This window comes from Bombyx mori, chromosome 24 (genome assembly GCF_030269925.1).
Source record: "Bombyx mori chromosome 24, ASM3026992v2".
NCBI classification, from domain to species: domain Eukaryota; kingdom Metazoa; phylum Arthropoda; class Insecta; order Lepidoptera; family Bombycidae; genus Bombyx; species Bombyx mori.
Window position 1 is genome coordinate 16302617 of NC_085130.1, and position 22489 is coordinate 16325105.

The 22489-nt window shown below is 40.7% G+C and overlaps 1 protein-coding gene and 1 long non-coding RNA gene across 3 annotated transcripts in view; one reads left to right on the plus strand and one right to left on the minus strand.

The window, feature by feature from the left end:
* The window catches only part of UGT41A2 (UDP-glycosyltransferase UGT41A2), a 37292-nt gene extending 15748 nt beyond the window's left edge, over window positions 1-21544 (minus strand). Inside the window, exons 1-2 of one of the 2 annotated variants that reach the window (XM_062675511.1) lie at window positions 21238-21493; window positions 4690-4918 (exon numbers count right to left, since the gene is read on the minus strand). The gene's annotated coding sequence lies outside the window, so the exon portion shown is untranslated. Of the gene's footprint in view, window positions 1-4689; window positions 4919-21237 lie in introns of both variants that reach the window. The other variant, XM_038019607.2, reaches the window with a different exon arrangement.
* LOC134201337 (uncharacterized) lies at window positions 19214-20760 on the plus strand. Its single transcript, XR_009976566.1, has 2 exons — window positions 19214-19452; window positions 19524-20760. It is a non-coding gene; the product is annotated as an uncharacterized LOC134201337 (long non-coding RNA).
* Window positions 21545-22489: the final 945 nt, after the last annotated feature.

The window sequence follows — 22489 nt, forward strand, 5'->3', positions numbered from 1 at the left end:
CCTTTAAATTATAATCTCAAAAGTGCAACGTAACGACCAAAAAAAAAACACTGATAAGCGACATCTAGTGTACTTTGTCAAAACAACTAAGACAAACCCCTTGTTAAATTCTAACTTGCCATCTAGTGACAAACAACGACACTACTTAACAAGCATCGATAAATTCAATTGAGTGGAAGAAAAAGTACTGTACGTTTCCAATAGAGTTCAGTAAAATAAAAAATAAAAATTATGGAAGAAATAAAAGACATGTTCTTGAGTTTGCAACAAGACATAAAACAACAAAAAGAAGATATGGTAAAGATGAAGGAAGACATCAAAAACATAATAGTTAACAGCCTTGCCGAGAAGTTAAGCAGCTTAGAACTTAAAAACGAGCTTTTAGAACAAAAAATTGAAGAACAAAATAGAAAGATGAACAACTTAGAAAGACAGTCTAGACGCAAAAACTTGGTCATGTTTGGTGTAGAAGAGCGCGAAAACTCATACCACGAACTTGAAGAAATGATAATCAGCATAATAAATACAAATTTTAAAGTATCCTGCGAAACTAACAGCATTGAAGCAGTACGTAGGTTGGGAAAAAAGGGAGAGAAGACCAGACCAGTAGTAATAACGTTCAACACATTAGGATTAAAACTAAAAATTCAGAAAGACAAATATTGTTTACAAAAAACCGCATACTACATAAAAGAAGACTATCCAATTGAAATCTTAAAAAAGCGCAAAGAGTTGCAAGCCCAGTTAGAGAGGGAAAAAGAAGCAGGAAATAGAGCAATTATAAGATATGACAAACTTATCATACTGAATAAAAAACATTCTCCCCGAAATCAACCAAACAAGAGATACCTTTCCGAATCCCCGGAGACACCTATGACTGCTAGCCAAGAAACTCAGCACGTTGAAAAACAACCTTTGAAGAAAACCAAAGCGAGGAACATGAAAAGCTACATAACACAGACGCCCAAACTAGTATTCGCCCAGAAAGAAGCACCTCAAAACCAAACAAATACTTCCAAGGATAATGCAAAATAGCAATCAACACTAGAACTCCCACCCACATATCATCTCCCAATACGGCCGGTCACCGCGGGAGAGTTAGACCAAAACCCACTAAGGGAAACCACTTTAAAGAACAATAACTTCAGCACCTTCAATATCTGCACCTTCAATGTAAAATCATTAGCTTCCGAATTAAAATTTATAGAGCTTAAGGCAGCGTTACAAGGCATCAACCACGATGTAATAGGACTGTGCGAAGTCCGCCGCTTTGGTGAAAAGATAATCGAAGATGACAAATACATTATGTACCACATAGGCCAAACCAAAGGACTGCACGGGGTAGGCTTCCTAATCAAGAAGATACACAAAGAAAATATCATATCATTCACAGGTATATCTGAGAGAGTGTGCATACTAGAAATCGTGCTAGAAAAGATACGTCTCGCAATTATCCAGGCATATGCCCCAACTGAAAACTCGTCGCAAGAAGATATAGATAACTTTTACGACGACCTGGAGAAAGCGCATGACTCAACCTGTACGAAATATATAATTTCTATGGGAGATTTTAACGCACAAATAGGGACTACCAAGAAGTATGAATGTTCCGCTACCGGCAAGTATGGACATGGTATCAGGAGTATGCGAGGAGAGAGACTCATTCAATATGCACAAGAGTACAACCTAAAAATTATTAATACAATGTTCAATTTAAAACCTAAAAATCGATGGACATGGATCTCTCCAGATAGGAATACCAGAAATGAAATAGATTATATTATGACCACGATTCCTAACATAGTTTCTAAATACGAAGTACTATCATCTTTTTCTTTTGGATCAGACCACAGATTATTAAGAACTACAATTCACCTAAAATCAACAAAGAAAAATAGACGCAATTTCTGTAGTGTGTCAACAAACCTAAAAAGTATAGCCGAACAAGAAATATACCTCAAAAACCTTAAGAGCTACATACCAGAACTTATTACGACATATAGTAATTATAAACTAGAAGATTACTACGAAAAAATCGTAAAATGTATAAAGGAAAGTTTGAAAGGAATAAAAAGGCCAAAAAAGAGCAGAATCTTGTCAGTGGAAGTGCTAGAACTTATAAAAGAAAGGAGCAAACTACAAAATAAATCTAAATTGAATAAAATATACAGGGAAAAATTAAAATCACTTTATAAACTAACTAACAAAGAAATAAGAAAATGCTACGATATCTATAGGACAAACATAATACAAAAGCACCTTGAAAAATCAAGATCTGCTAAAAAAGGTCAACAAGAATTAAATAAATTAAAAATCTGGATCCCATCACTACAGGCCGGCACTAATAAATGTAAATCCCGAACAGAGATTATAAATATAGCTACCAACTTTTACACTAAATTATACAGTCAACCAGACATTAATCCACTGAGGAAAAAAGATATCTTTAGTCATACTAATACCTCATCTGTACAACGCTTTTCCGAGTCTGAAGTCTTAAGACAAGTAAAGAAACTTAAGTCAGAAAAGAGCCCAGGACCAGATGGCATTACCAACGAATACATCAAGTTAGCTAGAACCTTACTATTGACACCAATCACCATCTTATGGAACAAAATACTTGAAGAAGAAACTGTGCCGCAGCTATGGAGGGAGTCTGAGATTATATTACTATATAAAAAAGGTAATCCAGCTGACATAGGGAATTACCGCCCGATTAGCCTTATGCCCTGTTTATATAAATTATTTGCCTCCTGCCTACTTGAAAGAATATCCTCCAGCATTGATTCACACCAGCCGATAGAGCAAGCTGGCTTCAGAACGGGTTTTAGCACGGCAGACCATATTCAAGTTGTCGACCAGGTTATCGAAAAATACTTAGAGTTCCAAAGGCCCCTATACCTGGCTTTTGTAGATTATAAAAAAGCTTTCGACTCTATATCACACGACAGTATCTGGGAAGCTTTACATGCATTAAATATTCAAGAAAAATACATTAGCATTCTAAAAAACATTTATACCAACTGCACAAGTAAAATTAAGCTAGATAGAATCGGAGCAACAATCAACATAAAGAGGGGAGTCCGTCAAGGCGATCCTCTATCCCCAAAACTGTTTATAGCCGTCTTACAACAGATAACGAGCAATTCACCATGGTCTAAAAAAGGGATTAACATAAATGGAAGCTATCTGAGCCATCTCGAATTTGCAGATGACGTTATACTATTTTCTGAATGCCCACAACAATTGAGTATAATGATAAATGAATTACATCAAGCTAGCTCAAAAATTGGCTTAGAAATGAACCTCGAGAAAACGAAAGTAATGACTAATCACCATACGTTACCAATCTCTATCAACAACATTCCTCTTGAAATTGTAGAAAAATATGTATATTTAGGAAAGCAAATATCTTTTAGAAGGGAGAGACACTCAGAAGAAGTGGACCGACGAGTCGCCATGACCTGGAAAAAGTATTGGGCTTATAAGGAAATTTTCAAATCGCAACTGCCATTGTCCACTAAGAAGATAGCCATGGACACAACTATACTACCATGCCTGACCTATGGGTGTCAATCATGGACATTTGATTTCAAAACGAAAAATAAAATCCAGACCACTCAGAGAAAAATGGAAAGAAGTATTGTGGGCTTAAAACTTAAAGACAAGGTGAAATGCACGAATATCCGTCAGAAAACGAAAATAACAGATGCTTTAACATTCTCGCTACAGAGGAAATGGAAATGGGCAGGCCATCTGGCTAGATACAACGACAACAGATGGACAAAAAGATCGGTCGTATGGACAGGTCCACGAGGAAAGAGAGCTAAAGGCCGCCCCTACGCTAGGTGGGTAGACGAAATTATAACAGTGGCTGGTAAAGATTGGCTGAATATCGCCAAGGATAAGAAGAAGTGGAGTACCTTAGAGGAGGCTTTTACCCGAAGGGGGTCCATACAGAAATAATGTAAATAATATTAAAATTAACATAAGAAAAAAAAAAAAAAAAAAAAAAACAAACTAAATTCACTTTTTAAACTTTAATATATACTTTTTAACTGTTTAATAATAATAAAAAAAAAAAAAAAACCATTAATGTATCTTCAAATTGTTTGTAATTAAGTATTTTTGTGTGGAATAAAGAAAGCTTTATTATTATTATTATTATTATTATGTATATATACTGTGATGTTTTTGTTTTGTTTAATATTTGAGGACTTTTTGGCGGGAACGCGAGGAGTGAAGTTGTGTGTTTTGTTTTATTTTGTCTATTTAGTGTTTCTTCGGGTCTAAATGTGTAATAATGGTGGTTTATTAACTGTTTAATATCTGTGAAAGTGCACAAATGTGGGAAAATGAAACAAAGCCGCTGGACGTAACTTCACGGGATCCTCCAAAAAGTCCACTGAAAAAATCTTAGTAAATGACCACCATTTTACTGAGATTATATTTCATCTCATATCATCTCATTTAATTTAATCCCAGTTGATTAATGTCTCAAATTTATCATCTTCATTTCATTTCACTCCATAATATCATTTTTCATAAAAATATGAATATACATTAAAATAAGACATGACTTAAAGGTCTCCGTTACCAGGTCATAAAATCCCTTTATGAAAAATTATAAATGGAACAAGTTGAAAAAGCGGCCACCCGTTTAAAGAAAGTGATTGTTGGAAGACTCACTGGAACAGCGCTAGTGTTGGAAGTGGAAATGATATGAATATAGCAGTTTTAAACAGAATAAAGTCCGGTCACAGTCCTCGTGTGAATTAGCCCATAGACGCAGCCCGCTAAGTTTCTCGCCGGATCTTCTCAGTGGGTCACGTTTCCGAACCGGTGGTAGATTCTGCGAAGCACTGCTCTTGCTAGGGCCAGTGTTAGCAGCACTCTGGTTTGAGCCCCGTGAGCTCACCTAAACGTCAAGGAGAAGCTGAAATAGATTCTCAAGGCTATCAGCAAAGGTAGGAAAAAAAAAGAATAAGTGTGCTGCGTTGAAAATTTTAACGTTTTCCGCGATCTGTGTACAAATAAATATGAATATATAAGCTTGAGGGTAGACATTATCTTGCTGAACACCAAGTAAAACGAAGTCACTTTTTGATTCGCCGATTTGTTAACGCCGTCAAATACAAGAATAATATGCAGTCGGTCAGTTTCGGACTATATGAGTCGTCTATTATCAAAGGTGGCAATCTGTGCATTTGGACAAAAAAAAACTATTGATATGTCAATACAGATTGATTTGAATATAATCGTCTCCTTCAAAGAATACGGTTCAAAACCTGCATTAAATAAAGGTTAATAGTTAACCTGTTATTTATCTAAGATGTCGTTCCGAAGAGTTTTGTGACTGCCAATGGAATACAAAGTCAATAATTCGTTTTTCTGATTTACCAATCATTGTCCAAAAGTCAGATTGCTGGCTTTGATAATAGTCGACTCAATTATATAATTATCGGCGGCCACGATAAAAAGGTTATTGTGTCGCGCTCCTAGCTAATAAAAAAACAACAACAATAGACTCTATTGCTTCATACAAAAAATGTTATTTTGCTACTAGTGCTTCAATTTTTACGTAACTTTTAAACAAAAGTGATTTTGAGGTTATTTCAATAATAGTTTTTAAAATATGAATGACTGATTAAAGTCAAACGTTGATTGTTACTGTGAGGTCATTTTAATAGGTACTAGAGGTCCCGCAGTAGTCGAAATTCGACTATAATTAATTGTAATTGTAAGTTTGTACACTATAAAAAAAAACAAAGACAAACAATATTTAATCTCAATTTGACAACAGACGTCAAGAACAAAAGTTTGACAATAAATATTAAGCATTCGTGTGTTTTTTTTTTTTTTTTTTTTTTTTTTTTTTTATGATTGAAAGTTTACTGGTGGCCCGAAGGCCTTTCCAGTTTCACCAGGACAGGTGGGCGAGCAAAGGCTCAGCCAAGAGGGGTGGGATTTGCTAACAACTGCCCGAGCGCCTCCGAAGGAGACCTAACAACTCAAGAGCAGTTGTTTCGCGAATGAATCTACTACTACCGGATCGGAATCGCGACCCGCTGAGAAGATCCGGCGAGAAACTCAGCGGGCTGATGCATGGGTTAGGTTGCACGTCGACCTCTTTGTCGAGTTCGACGAGTACGGTTACCGGGGTCCCTAAGCCTGCCCCTAGTATTAGAGCTGAAGGCATCTAATGCAAAGGTTATTGGATCTGATGGATCCGTAAGGACGTGTCTAGGGCGTCGACGGTGACTGGCTCCTGCATGATCAGGATTCGGGGAGTAGTCAGCGGCGGCAACGATAAGGCGATTATCATGACGCATAGCCTTATCGAAGTATCGTTCCGACGCTGACTTCATGTATTTCCGAATTGATTCGAGGCCCAGGTCGTCGTGTAGGTCAACGTTCCTCACGAACCACGGAGCCCCGACAGCTAACCTGCAAAAGCGGGATTGTAGGGATTGGAGGGTGTCTATGTGTGTGCGGGCCGCGTGAGCGAACACCACACTCGCGTAAGTCATGACGGGCCTTATGCAAGTTTTGTAAAGTGTCACCTTGTTCCGAAGGGACATTTTACTCCGCTTACAGATCATGGGGTAGAGTCTACCGAGAATAAACGCGGCACGGTCACGGACTGATTTTATATGCGGGCGGAATGTCATCGATGCATCCAGGGTAACGCCCAGGTACTTGACCTTCCTGGCCCAGGGTATGGGTTGTCTAAAGAGAGTAATCGGGGGTGTGAGATTCCTCCTCCTAATCCGGGAGGAAATCCGTGTGGAGCTTCCCCTCTGAAATAGCACCGCAGTACTTTTCGCTGGGTTGATGTCTATGCGCCATTTTCGGAACCACTGTCCTAGGGCTAGGGCTGCGCTCTGAAGCTTCTTCGCGATTAGGGACTTATTTCTACTAGAATAGTAAACAGTCGTGTCGTCGGCGAATAAAGCTAAATGGGTCGGCGGCGACCGGGGAATATCGTTGACGAATAAGCTAAATAGGAGGGGTGAGAGGACAGAGCCTTGCGGGACTCCAGCTGTGAGAGGTCGTGGGGAGGAGCGGGTTCCCTCGACTCGATATCGAAAAGAGCGGTTCGACAAGAAGTCCCGTATGATGAGCACGAGACTATCCGGCACGCCCATGTTGAATAGTTTGAAAATCAAACCATTGTGCCAGACTTTGTCGAACGCTTTTGCGACGTCGAAGAAGAGAGCTCCCGTGTATAACGGTTTTGGTCGATTAAGCCCCACAAGAATGTGCTCCGTGAGGCGGTGCACCTGTTGAACGCATGAGTGATTTGTACGGAATCCGAATTGTTCATCGATAAGAATGCCCTTGGATGAGACGAAGTCTCTGAGGCGTTTGTAGAGCAGACGCTCATACAGTTTGCCTAGAGACATGAGGAGGCTAATCGGGCGGTAGCTCGTCGGATTATTTTTTGGTTTACCGGGTTTATGTATGCCGATAACGTCCGCTTCTTTCCACACCGCGGGAAAGATACAGTTCGCCATAGCGGCATTGAAAATAGATGCCAACATCACGATGAGTTGGACGGGTAGAAGTTTAATAACGCGGTTGGATATACCGTCGGAACCGGGAGCCTTGCGAGGACGTAGGTCTTTGATCAAGTCTTTAACTTCCATCGGGGTGACGGGTGGTAACGCATCAGAGGGTGGCAAGGAGGCTCTGCGTTCTACCTCACTGTCTACTAATTCTACATGAACAGGGTCCACGGATTGAGTGCTGGGCGTGCACTGGGTTTGCAATGTATCGGCCAGCAGCTCTGCTTTTTCGTCATCATCGAACGCCGCGAGTCGGCCTGAGGGGCCTACGAGGGGGGGCATAGTTACTACCGTATCCGATTTGAGAGTACGAGCTAAGCGGTAGTAAGACCTTTGGGAGGGCGCGAGTCCTTCTAAGAAATCAGACCATCTGGCATCTCGGACTTCGGCGATGCGAGACTTTACGTCGCGTTGTAGGGCACGCATTCGAATACGATTTTCCGCGGTAGGATACCTGTCGTAGGCGCGTATCGAGGCGTTCTTAGCTCTAAGGAGTTCCCTAATATCGTCGGACAATTTGAAGCGGTGAAGGAAGTCCTCCGCTACAACTTGTTTCGATGACCTATCTAATGTCGAGGTGATGTGTGACGTTAAGATGTCTATGGCTTCAGCGGTATCCTGAGGAGACGGGATAGAGTCCGGGTTAAACGGGAGCGATGGTGGATCAGATTCAGCCAGGCTGATGCCCAGCGTGTGCCAATCCACCACAGTCCTCGTGACGGGAACGGAATCGGGAGCGCGACCGAGCTTCATAACGACGGGACGGTGGTCTGAATCTAACTCTGAAACTACTTCGATCGAGTGTAAGCGCAGAGTTACGTTTTTTAATAACGCTATGTCGAGTATATCCGGGCGATGCGCGATATTTAGCGGGTAGTGAGTCGGGGTTAGCGGAGCGACGATATCGAAGGCGAGATCATCGACTAACGCGTCAAGCCGCCTGCCATTCGGGGTTGTGGTGTGTGAGTTCCACCTGATGTGTTTACAATTTAGGTCGCCCGCCAGAATGACAGAGCTCCCCATACCGAGCAGCGCCTCGATATCACTGCTTAGAACGATCTTATCCGGTGGAAGATAAACGGACGCGATAACGATCGGCGCGTGTCCCGTCAGTGAGATTCGGCACACTGATGCTTCGATATTAGCGAGCGCGGGAGGATCGAGCGGGACGCAATGCAGGGCTCTTCTATAGTAAATGACGGTACCACCACCACGGGCAGAGAGCCTGTCGTTCCTGACCATGTTATAGTTCGCGATTTTAGGGTCACGGCGCGCGGGCTTAAGTAGGGTCTCCTGCACTAAAAAGATATCAATTTGGTGGTCACGCAAAAAGTCAGAAACCTGATCACGTTGATTTGCGAGACCGTAAGCGTTAAAAAATCCTATCGTTACGGATAGGGGCTTTATTCTACTTATATACGCCATTGATTACCGGCGGAGTGAGGGGAGGACGTACGTATTTAATGACGCGTATACGTCGGCGTATTCCTGCACAACGGCGATAAAGTGTTGTGCAGTGGAGGCAGCGCGAATGGCGTCGCCCAAAGCGTTAACGCGCTCAAAGTTGATTGACTGAAAGAAGTCGATCGCTAAAGCGAGATTGTCGGACGCGGTCGGAGGGCAAGTCGCGGGAGAGGGACGAGTCGCGGGGGCGGGACGAATCGCGGAGGAGGGAGTTGTAGCCGTGTTCGTGTACGGCAGCGGTTTTGCCCAGGCCGAGACACTGGGCACCGCCGCCGGAACGAACGCTGGCTTAGCCTGCGACGCAGAGGGTGCCGAGGCTTTGATGTCTGGGCCGGAAGCTCGGAGGCGGTTTTGGCGGGCGACGCGGCGATTTATTTTAGGGGCTCGGGGGCAACCACGGTAATTCGCGGGGTGACCCTGTGTTCGACACAGGACGCAGCTAGGCGGTTCCGTCGCGGTTTTTTGGTCGCGAGCGCAGAGGGCCGTGGCGTGATCGCCCAAACACTTAACACATCGGGGGCGCGCGTGACAGTTACGGGAAGAGTGCCCGTACAATTGACAGTTATGGCACTGGCTAGGAGTGCCTTTTTTATGGGGGGCTTCGACAGCGATACCAGAGAGCCTACAGACGGTCTGTGTGTTAAAGATTTTCTTACCCTCGGGGGTAGGCTGGAGAGCGACTAAAACCATATTATATGGCTCCCTACCGCGACCGGTGTGCATACGGTGCACAGAATTCACTGGTAGGCCTTGTTCTAACAGGTCGGCTTTTACGAGCTCTACATCTAACTCTTTAGGGATTCCGCGTATTACAACGCGGAGTTCGCGCTCCTCCTGGAGCGTATACGTATGGAAACTTATACGCTCCTTACGGAGGTAAGAAGAGAGGGCCCTATGGTCGTCGGGTGTTTGAACCTTAATTTGAATGCCGTTCGCGAGGTTACGGGCATTCGTGAAATTTATATTTTTGGCCTTAAGGGCCAGGCAAACTCGATCCCAAGCTGCCTTCTCCTGAAGGATAACCGGGGGAGGGGTCTGGGTTTTATTTTGTGCCACCGGACGCGGCGACGGAGTGGCACGGGCTGGGGGCGCAACGGGAGTCTGAGGGCGGGGGCGCGACGCGTTCACGGCTTTGCTAATTTTAGCGGCCGCGGGAGCTCGAGATTCCGCGGCACGCTTCTTACCCTTCTGTACCAGGGTGAATCCATCCGTCGATGAGGCGGGGGCGAGGTCGACCTCCATGTCCGAGTCAGAGTCGGAGCACGAGGAGGCGGGTGCAGGCGACCTACGAGCAAGTGTAGGTGTTTTAGAGGGCGCGACGGAGGCCGCGGATGATCGCTCAGCTGAAACGATGGTCACGGCGGACGACGCAGCAGCTTTTCTCGCCAGTATAGGCGACACGGGAGCGGCAGGCACGACAGAGGCTGCGGTGCTCAATGCAGAAGCTCTGCACGCAGGTACAGGCGACGCAGGAGCAGCGAGCGCGGCGGAGTCCTCGAGAGGGCTCGCAGTGTGATTGGCCTTGAAGGCCAAAAACTCCGAGGCGAGCTGTGGGTGGCGAAGTCGGAGGAATTCCGCGAATACAGCGTCCATGATCGCTGAGTACCCAGGTGGGGCGGCCCCGGGTCTTGAAAACACTCGCCTTGCGGCGAGGCCCCAACTTCTCGGACCTGAGCGGTTCTATTGAACACAGGTGGCAATGCGGCGCGATTACTACAGGACAAAGAAAAAGCACAACAAAACAGAAATTACGAAAAGAAACAAAACAAATAAATACTTGCAGGAAACCACTTTGTCGGCAGATGTACCACGAACACAGAAACAACAAAAGGAAACAAAACAAATAAAAACTTCCAGAAAGAGCACTTAGTCGGCAGATGTACCACAAACACAGGCCGCGCGAACAATGGCCGGGCTAACAAAAGCCGGGCGAACAAAGACCGGGCGATCGAGTGGACGATGAGCACGTCCGCACGTGACGGGTGCCTCTATCGGAATGAGCATTCGTGTGTTCGTCAAATACATGGTATGTAGTGTGTGTAATGTTTTCTTTATTCATTTAATGTATCTATAATGCATTATTTTAAAAAAATATTAGCATTGTGCACTTCTTCTCTATATTCTCTATAAGTGTGGAAAATTTCATACTCCTCCGTCCGTGCAATTTTCGTAAAAAGGGATACAAAGTTTTTACTTCACGTATTAATACATAGTTAAGCCGCGCCAATAAAGAAACGAATCGAAAATGGCGTCTACGTATCTGCACTGACAGATGGTAGGGTCAACAAATAAAAAGAAAGATAGAAAGACAGGGGCAGAGCCAAGCCACAGCCTACAGTTAATTCATGTATTTATTGGTTAGTTATAAAGGAATTTAAAAAAGTAATAATATTTGTTATAAACACATTTGGTACACATTTTATAAATTTTTTTATTGTAAAAAATATAAAAAAAACAAATGAGAATGTACTTTACTTTACTTTAAGCCCTGGCAGAGGGTGGGTGGCGCATTTACGTTGTAGATGTCTATGGGCTCCAGTAACCACTTAACATCAGGTGGGCTGTGAGTTCGTCCACATATGTAAGCAATAAAAAAAGTAAAAAAAAAAAGTGTCTCATCTGGGATGCAACTTGCGTAGACACTTTTGCTCTCAGTCATCTGCACAGCTCGAAAGTGAAAAAACTCGAACTCAACAACAACGTCACATTCCCGATCCTGCGGACAGTATGGAAAGCAGTCGACGTCGCCCAAAACACGTCATCTCGGATCCTCCCGATCCACTAACGGTGCTTCTAGGTACTTCAAGCACCGGTCACCGTTCTCGTCGAACCCGTCGCTTGCGACGAAGGGCTCGACGAGTAAATTAACTCCCAGACACAGCCCACTCACCTACAAAAGTTAGGGTTACGCTGACATAGCCTCTCAAGGCTCTCAGCTTAGGTAGGAAAAAAAAAAAAAAAAAAATAAAAAAAAAAAAAAAAAAAAAAACAACGTCAGAGCTGATTTTTTTTTTGCATGCAGTACGCGCCATGTGCGACTAAAGACAGCAATAGTTTAGAGTGAGAGCGCATGATCGCCGCCGCTGTTTTAGATTCGTTTCTATTTTTTTTTTTTTTTTTCCTACCTGTGCTGATAGCCTTGAGAGGCTATTTCAGCTTCGCCCTAACGTTTGTAGGTGAGCTCACGGGGCTCAAACCTGACTAGGATGCTAATACGAACCCTAGCAAGAGTCGTGCTTCGCAGAATCTACCACCGGATCGGTAACGCGACCCACTGAGAAGATCCGGCGAGAAACTCAGTGGGCTGTCTGTGTCTGTGGGTTAATTTACTCGCCGAGCCCTTCGTCGCAAGCGGCGGGTTTGACGATAACGGTGACCGGTGCTTGAAGTACCTAGAAGCACCGTTAATGGATCGGGAGGATCCGAGATGACGTGTTTTGGGCGACGTCGACTGCTTTCCATTCTGTCCGCAGGATCGGGACGTTTCTATAATGGCGCGGCTTCTACCTATTAAAATGACCTCACAGTAACAATCAACGTTTGACTTTAATCCGTCATCCATTATAACATTTGACGTCTGTCAGTTTTTTGGGCTTGTCAGCCCGATGAGGATACAATCATTTTGTATCTTCGCACTAATATTCCGACAAAATCCAATTTCAATCAAAATCAAATACTCAACGAAAACAAATTCATGTTTTAAAATTTTATTTACGTTCGATAATGAGTCGACTCATACACTTATTCCGAGTATTTCCCATAGAATAAATCTTCAAGAACAAATTCACTCAGATAGGGAGGTGTTCCACCCTCGCGGCAGAAATTGGCAAAGGTGATAACGCTCGTGCAGCCTCGAATCACGCTTGTTTGCTGTCCCTCCATAAATCACCACAACGTTTACGTTTTTAACGTTCTCGATAGCGTAAAAGTTAACTCAAATTTGTATATAGTTGGAACAGCGCCCCTAGCGGCAAACGTACGCGATCGTTTTAACTCCATATCAATTTGAATTAACTTTTACGCTTTTTTTTTATAGTTTAGATGGGTGGACTAGCTCACAGCCCACCTGGTGTTAAGTGGTTACTAGGGCCCATAGACATCTACAGCGTAAATGCGCCACCCACCTTGAGATATAAGTTCAAAGGTCTCAAATATAGTTACAACGGCTGCCCCGGCCTTCAAACCGAAACGCATTACTGCTTCGCGGCAGAATTAGGCGGGGTGGTGGTACCTACCCGTGCGGACTCACAAGAGGTCTTACCGCCAGTGTAAACGCTATCGAAAACGTTAAAAAACTGGCACTAAGCACACAGATACCGACTTAATTGTCGAGTGCACACTACACGCGATATTATCTTATCGCTTATCGTGATTTGTTTACGTTGGATAAATCTTTTGTTTGCGAATCAATTCAAACAGCGACAGAACGCTTTAGAGCCGTAACTGCTGCTCTTATTACGACAGCAAATACTAAGACAATAGCTGTTGGGTACGCAACACGTCACACGTGTCAATAAGGCGAGTGACGTCAACCCGTCTAGGGTTTATTGATCATATAAGATTTCTTGACAATCTTATAAGAGGCCGGATACCCGTCTCGTGGCGATTACTCGTGCCTGTTTACTGGTAGTTTACTGGTGGTAGGAGCTCTTGGGAGTCCGCGCGGGTGGGTACCTCCACCCTGCCTATTTCTGCCGTGAAGCAGTAATGCGTTTCGGTTAGAAGAGTGGGGCAGCCGTTGTAACTATACTTGAGACCTTAGAACTTATATCTCAAGATGGGTGGCGCATTTACATTGTGGATGTCTATGGGCTCCGGTAACCACTTAACACCAGGTGGGCTGTGAGCTCGTCCACCCATCTAAGCAAAAAAAAAGGTGCCTATCCCACAAGCTCACTCAAAATCAAACTCAAAACTTTTCACTACTAAACGTAAGCCGGGCCGACCAATCTTGTCAATAAAACCGAATTCTTCTATATTCAATACTAGCTTTTGTCCGCGACTCCGTCCGCGTGGAACAGTTACTTTGGCATAACGCTAAATTTTACCCCCCACTTCATTTACGTAAAAAGTGAAGATATTTTTGAATTATAAAATATTAAGGAGCTATTAAAACCCCTATTTTGAAACATTCTTTAGTGGTGCTCCAATTGTATTGGTCTATTATGTTATAGAGCCTATAGCCTTCCTCAATAAATGGGTTATCTAACACTGAAAGAATTTTTAAAATCGGTCCAGTACATAGTTCCTGAGATTATTTATTTATATATTTATTTCACTTCATGTAAAAGGACAAACCCGAAATCCATACAAACTTGGGCCTGGCGTTACAGTCCTAGAATTTGGGCATAAGTTACAATACCTAAGAAGGTTTCATGAGCCCAATTTTCAGGTCTCCCAGCAATGGCCAAATTGGTAAAATCAGACAATGTTTACATTTTAGGTTATGTTTATTGTTCGAGATATTTTAATAAAAAAGATATTTTTGAGGCTGTTTCCTACTAAAGACGAGTAATTTTTTACGAAACCTGTTGCAGCAACAGGTTGCTTTAAAATAAAAATGGAACCTGTTACGAGAAATTGCGCGTTAGGTTGTTTACGAAAACGAACGAAAGCCAAAAATTAAAAACAACGTAATGCGAAACGCGCTGCGCACGAAATGATTTTTTTCAGGGATTTTATGACCTGGTAACTAAGACCTTTAGGTCAGTCTTATTTTAATTTTAATGAAAACTTTTTTATACGAAAAACTATATTTATATGTTATCTTTTTTATATAAAATATAAATCATTACGTGCTCCCATATTATCTCATCACATTTCATTTCATTTTATTTCATGCCTTTTTTATTTTTATTTTTTATTGCTCAGACACCCATCGACGAGCTCACAGCCCACCTGATGTTAAGTGGTTACTGGAGCTCATAGACATCTACGACGTAAATGCGCCACCCACCTTGAGATATAAGTTCTATAGTTACAACGGCTGCCCCGCCCTTCAAACCGAAACGCATTACTGCTTTACGGCAAAAATAGGCGGGCGGGAGGAGCGGACTCACAAGAGATCCTACCACCAGTAAAATTATTAATGTAACTACACCATAGAAAAACTCAAAGTACCAAATCGACTTTTTCATGTTATATTTAAGATTGCCAGTTGAAAATATTTTGAATTGCCGCAGTTGCCGACATGATTTCGTGTCATAACTAAATGGCACAGTTATTTATTTCTTTTAATAATTTTTGTTAGTAGATTTTGGTGCTTTACGTTACGTTATTCAATGAGATTAAGTTTATAGTCTGGCCAGCGAATCATGGCACAACTAAATAGCGGCAATCCAAAATATCTTCAGTTGGCAACGTTAAAGATAACATAACACGATTTGATACATTTGTGTTTTTCTATGGCATAGTCACATTAATATAAAAATGCAAAACTACTCTTTTATGCTATATTTAATGTTGTCAGTTGTAGATATTTTGAATTGCCGCCATTGTAAGTAGTTGTGTCACGATTCGATGGCCATACTCTATTTACATTGATTAAAATACCTATAAAAACAGTCATTTATCCTAAAGCAAAAGAGTATTAATTATTTTTTACACTCGAATTCCACTAAATCGATCCTATTTATGGATGCTCTAATTCTAATCCGCACGTTTGTGGAGCTAGTTACGTATATTGAAATAAGTGTTGCAGATGTTTACAAAGATTGTTTAAAACAAAAAATTTAATTCAACTTATTTTCTACACTTGGCCATTGTCAATGAAGCTAAGATTTCAATAGGTTAATCAAGCAAAATAGACGAATTTTTTGGTACATATCCCATTCGTGTAACGCTTAGGCCCAAAATGGGGTTTCTCCTTTACATTGGCGGACTTAATGCCTCATAAGGCATTCTCTACCAGTCAACCAAAGGTAGTGCAGAGTGAATAGTGGTAGGTGCAATGAAATTTATGTTAATTTACAAATACATACACAAAAAAAGTATACACATACATATATACACAATCACATATACATACATACACAAATACATACATACATATAATAGTTTATTAAATACAGTATTAAAAGGAATATATTAATAAATTTCCTTAACAAATAACTTCAACTTAATAAGTTCATGACGATTCCGCAAACTTTTCCAACAACATTCACCGAACCCTTAACTTGAGATTAGCGCGTTCAAACAAACAAACTCTTCAGCTTTATAATATTAATATAGATATTCAATATAACCGATGATCTTTTCAATGGTGTCTTCAATATACCAACATTTTTTTTTTCCTACCTATGCTGATAGCCTTGAGAGGCTATTTCAGCTTCACCCTAACGTTTGTAGGTGAGCTCGCGGGGCTCAACCGGAGAGTTGCTAACACTGACCCTAGCAAGAGCAGTGCTTCGCAAAATCTACCACCGGATCGGAAACGCGACCCACTGAGAAGATCCGGCGAGAAACTCAGTGGGCTGTGTCTATGGGTTAGTTCGCTCGTCGAGCCCTTCGTCGCAAGCGACGGGTTTGACGAGGACGGTGACCGGTTTTTCCAACTTCAACTTAAATTCTTATTAATATTCCGCGGAGGCGCTGATGTCTATACTACTCGTCGCGTTTCTTCGGTGATCTTCGGTAATCTTCGGTGATGTTCGTTCGAAGGTCGGTCTGTCTGGCATCTTTTTTTCCTGCCTATGCTGATAGCGTTGAGAGGCTATTTCAGCTTCATCCTAATATATAGGTGAGCTCACGAGGCTCAAACCGGAGTGTTGCTAACACTAGCCCTAGCAAGAGCAGTGCTTCGCAGAATCTACCACCGGATCGGAAACGCGACCCACTGAGAAGATCCGGCGAGAAACTCAGTGGGTTGTGTCTGAGGGTTAATTTACTCGTCGAGCCCTTCGTCGCAAGCGACGGGTTCGACGAGGACGGTGACCGGTGCTTGTGGTACCTAAAAGCACCGTTAATGGACGTTGGATCCGTAATGACGTAGTTTGAGCGACGTCAACAAGCATTGTTATTAAATGCTGAACAAATCGGCAATTTCAGGGTAATTTCTATCAGACATTATTTGCTTTATTTACATAAACAACAAAACTAGTCTTTAGCTTCTAGCATAGAAAGACCATTTTCTTAATCGTCATTTTGTTACATATGACCTTGTGCGCTTAACAGCGTGAATGATAAACACAAACATGTTTTTCGTTCTAAATGAAGATTCATAGATAATGAATACGCGATTTTTCAATTGTTTAAAAGCTGACATCGAAGTGTGACTGTCCTCGGTGACTTTGAAACTTCGGTCGAAGTCTCGGTTTTATATAAACAATGGCTTACCTAGCTCTCTCAATAAAATCCTCGAAATTTACTGAGAGTTCAATGAACTTATTGGATCGACGCGACGTCTAGCGATTTTAACCTTAAAACACTGGAAAAAGCACTGGCAATTCTACAGATAGGTACTAAATATGTTAAATAAATCATCATTGTTACATATTTAAAACCTAAGAAACATTATTTTTTTTTTTCCTTTTTTTTCCTTTTTATTGATGCACAAAACAAATTACAACCAAAGAAATTATAAGTTTAAATGTTTAACATAACAATCTGGATTGCAATTCAAAACAGGTGCATACAGAAAATTTTTTTTTTTTTACAACTGAACAGATGCCTAAATACGATGTATACATACTCACATACGCTCACACTCACACACACACACACTCACACACACACACACACTCACACACATATGTAAGTTACTATCTGATTAAATTAGATCTAATGTATTATTAACTGGACAATATTAATTATTTGAGAATATGTTTAACTAATTTACAATATTTATAAAAATTACTCTCAAATATATCAAGATCAGTGCTGTCACTTGCCAACTCATTATAATGTCGTGCCATTCTAACAATGGGATTAAAGTATGAGATGTTATTTTTGTGAACTTCAAGTGCAAAAAGATTAGTGCAATGTGATCTACGCGCAGTATATCTGGTATTAAAAGATATTTGCGAAATTAAATCACTTGAATTTATTATATAATGTATGATTTTGTACAAATAGACTAAGTCAAAGTATTTACGACGAAGAGATAAAGATTCAATTTTGAATTGGGTTAGTCTATATTCATAATTAAGATTATTTCGACCTGGTTTCAAACGGTAAGCTAATATCCTAAGACATTTTTTCTGCACTCTTTCAATATCATCTATATGAACTTTATAATACGGAGACCATATTGGTGTAGCATATTCCAAGAGACTTCTCACAAGTGAAAAAAATAAATATAATACCGAATGAGGATTCTTGAAGTCTTTGCTTGATCTGAGAACGAAACCTAAAAGTTGATTAGCTTTAGAAGTTATATATTGATAATGTGAACGGAATGAAAGTTTCTCATCAAAGATAATACCTAAATCTTTAGCGACAATGGACCTATTTAAGACACTATTGTTCAAAAAATAATTATTAATGATTTTATTTCGTTTATTTGTAAATGAAATAACAAAACATTTGCTACTATTTAAAAACATATGATTAGAATTACACCATTTAACTAATGTATCTAAGTCTTGCTGCAAAAGGGAGCAGTCAGCTGGACTTGAAATATTGTGAAATATTTTTAAGTCATCCGCATATAATAAATGATTACAAACTAAATATTCAGTTAAGTCGTTTACAAATATATTAAAAAGCAAGGGTCCGAGATTAGAGCCCTGCGGTACGCCCGATGTTACTGTGAAAGGTGACGAGAGAAAGCCCTTCAAGGCCACCAACTGACTTCTCTTGTTGAGGTAAGAAGAGATCCAACGAAATAAGTTACCGTGTATGCCGTACGAGACTAGTTTATGAAGTAGAATACGATGATTGACTTTATCGAAAGCCTTGGAAAAGTCTGTATAGACAGAATCAGTCTAGCCTCCAGCAGCAAAAGATTTACAAAGAAAATCCTTATATACTAATAAGTTGCTTATAGTAGACTTGTTTTTTAAGAACCCGTTTTTTAATTTAATTAAATTAAGAAAAGAAATTTTATAAGAAATTTTATATATTAAAATTAATTTAATTAAATTAAGAAAAGAAACATTTCATACAACTATGCTTTGCGTTCCCGCCAAAAAACCACAAAATAAATCTATATGTCACACGGGTTTTAGCGACACTGGTGCTCGTACAAGCGAAATTCGATCTTAACAATGACCTTTAAGATTAATTTTCTGTTAAACATTATTTAATTTTGTTACGTTATTGACACTTCACATATAAGAAAATAAACTCAACGAAATAAAATCAGATTATTATGAATGCAGTGGAACAAATTTAAATATACATTAATAACTCAAAAATGGTTGGATGTTGATGTAACTGGATCTAACGAGAAGCAACAACTCTTAAACAAAAGCGTTCTGAGGTAAAACAAAAATATAATCAAATTGAGAACCTACTATTTTGAAATTACATAGTTTAAAATATTATTTCCAGATTTGTTTTTTTAGCTTTCGCGGTTACATCATTATGAACACATTATTATTTTACGATTTAGATCCACACGTAATCGTGAAGTTATTAAAATAAAATAAAAAACGTTGTAAGAACTCCGTTGTCTATTAATGTTCATTCATATTTCCAGAACGTTCTATTGATAAGCCTAAAGCCAGTCAAAGAGTATCTTAAGAATATACAACAAAGAATTTGTTCGACAAATAAATGATAGAATACGAAGGAAGGAAAATTTTGTGTTTTTGTCTGTTTACACATATATTAAAGTGAGATTTGTGTAATATTAGATACTAGATTGTAGATCACGAAATTTTTCTCGTATATTTTGATACCAATCATATCGTATGATGTAATGTGTGAATAATGCATTGCTTTTTTTCCCTACCTAAGCTGATAGCCTTGAGAGGCTATCAGCTTAGGTAGAGATTCTCCTTGACGTGTAGGTGAGCCGACGGGGCTCAAACCGGGTGTGTTGCTAACACTGACCCTAACAAGAGCAGTGCTTCGCAGAATCTACCATCGGATCGGAAACGCGACCCACTGAGAAGATCCGGGAAGACTTTGGAGAAGGATGCCTTTCCAGTTTCACCAGGATATGTATGTGGGTGAGCACGGCCTCAGCCGGGAGGTATGGGATTTGCTAACAGCTGTCCGAGCGCTTCCAAAGGAAACCTAACAACTCAAGGGCACCCGTTGAAGATGTTTGATCCTTCTTTGATCCTATTGCTGACACACCTATCGCTTATCTACCTTTTTTTTTTATTCCTTATATAGGTGGACGAGCTCACAGCCCACCTGGTGTTAAGTGGTTACTGGAGCCCATAGACATCTACGACGTAAATGCACCACCCACCTTGAGATAGAAGTTCTAAGGTCTCAAGTATAGTTACAACGGCTGCCCCGCCCTTCAAACCGAAACGCATTACTGCTTCACGGCAGAAATAGGCAGGGTGGTGGTACCTACCCGTGCGGACTCACAAGTGGTCCTTCCAACAGAAGAAAATTCGCTTAATAATGAAAATAATTTAACATAAATCAATAGATACAGTAGAACAAATCTTCCACTGCGCTTGTAGGAGACAGCTCCCAAGATACTGGCTGCGTTACCTCTTTGGGTAGCCAGACTCTCTGTGCAAAGTACCAGCTAGCCTTAGATCACGTGTAGCTTCCTTCAAGCGTATGGATATTTTTGAAAAAAATATATCTTTGTAATTAAATAGGTATGTGTTTTATTTGGTATTAGCATCGACAGTTGGACGTTTTTAATTCAATTTCAATTACTCAATTCAATTTTTTTTTTATTGCCCTTGTAGGCAGACGAGCATACGGCCCACCGGATGGTGAGTGGTTACCATCGGCCATAGACTTCAGCAATGCCAGGGGCAGAGCCAAGCCGCTGCCTACCGATACCTATCAAGCTTACCGGTCACCGTCCTCGTCGAACCCGTCGCTTGCGACGAAGAGCTCGGCAAGTGAATTAACCCATATACGCAGCCCACTGAGTTTCTCACCGGATCTTCTCAGTGGGTCGCGTTTCCGATCCGGTGGTAGATTCTGCGAAGCGCTGGTCTCGCTAGGGCCAGTGTTAGCAACACTCCCGGTTTGAGCCCCGTGAGCTCACCTTCACGTCAAGGAGAGCCTGAATTGGCCTCTCAAGGCTAATCAGCATAAGTAGGAAGAAAAATATTAAACTTACCTGAACAATTTCAATGCACTATCGAAATATAACAAGTTTACATGTCACTAATTATTTCACAAAATAAACGATGTCAATGTTATTATTATTTCCATTAATAGACTTGCGTTTAAAAATGATCACAGCGTTGCTACGTGCGGCGCGTTCGAAGGATGTACTACACTACACAAACTAAAATCTCATATGTCAAGTGTATTTATTATCTGTGAACTAAAAGTATTATGTGAACTAAACTGGCCCGCGAGTCGGACCGAAAAGAATGACCTTAAATATTAAGTATGTGAATGATGATCAGAATCTATGTGAATGACCGCGAATCTCGCTAGTAAATATTATCATCACTACATAGTATAAAACAAAGTCGCTTTCTCGGTCCCTGTGTATGCTTAAATCTTTAAAACTACGCAACGGATTTTGATGCGTTTTTTTTTTAATAGATAGAGTGATTGAAGAGGAAGGTTTATATGTATAATAACATCCATTAAATAGTGGAGAATCAATAATAAATTACAGTTTCCGAAACGAAGCGAGGGCGGATCGCTAGTTATTATTATAATTCGGCGGTGAGTGTAATGGACTGTATGATTAGGATGGGCAAGGAACTTGATAAATAAACTCGCGAGGATTGCACGTATAAAATTTTTATATTTTAGAAATTTTATAATTCGCGTAAAAAAGAGAATGACAAATCTAAGACATTCTAAAATTCAAAATTCAAATTTAATGTCAAAAACCACAACCACAACAATAAAAAAGGTTTTATGCCAGTTTGTTGGGTTTCCAACGGTGTGAACGAGATAACAACAACTGAAATTTAAACTCGATTTAAGCTACGTTCTAATATACACTGCGACTTCTTTTCAGTGCTCTTCTTACTGGGGAATAATTCGTTCCGGTATGAACTGACAGTACACATTACCCAGTATCTTAGAGAAATATTAGAGTTTAAAATATGATAAACTATGAAATTGCCGATTTGTACTGAAAAATTGAAATTCTTTTATTTTTTTAATCTAACATATTTATTTAATAAAAATATCCACCATTATTGTCTAAACATTGCTGCCATCTAATAGGAAGGTCATTTATTATGTATTTGCGATAGACGTCTGGAAATCTAGATTCTACAAACTGTGTGAAAGCATTTTGTACTACCTCCTGGGCCAAACTTCTTACAACGCGGTCATCAACAGTGCGTTTCCAGAGGTCTTTTTTTGCCACGTACCATCCGGCTATGGACTTGTGGCTCCCC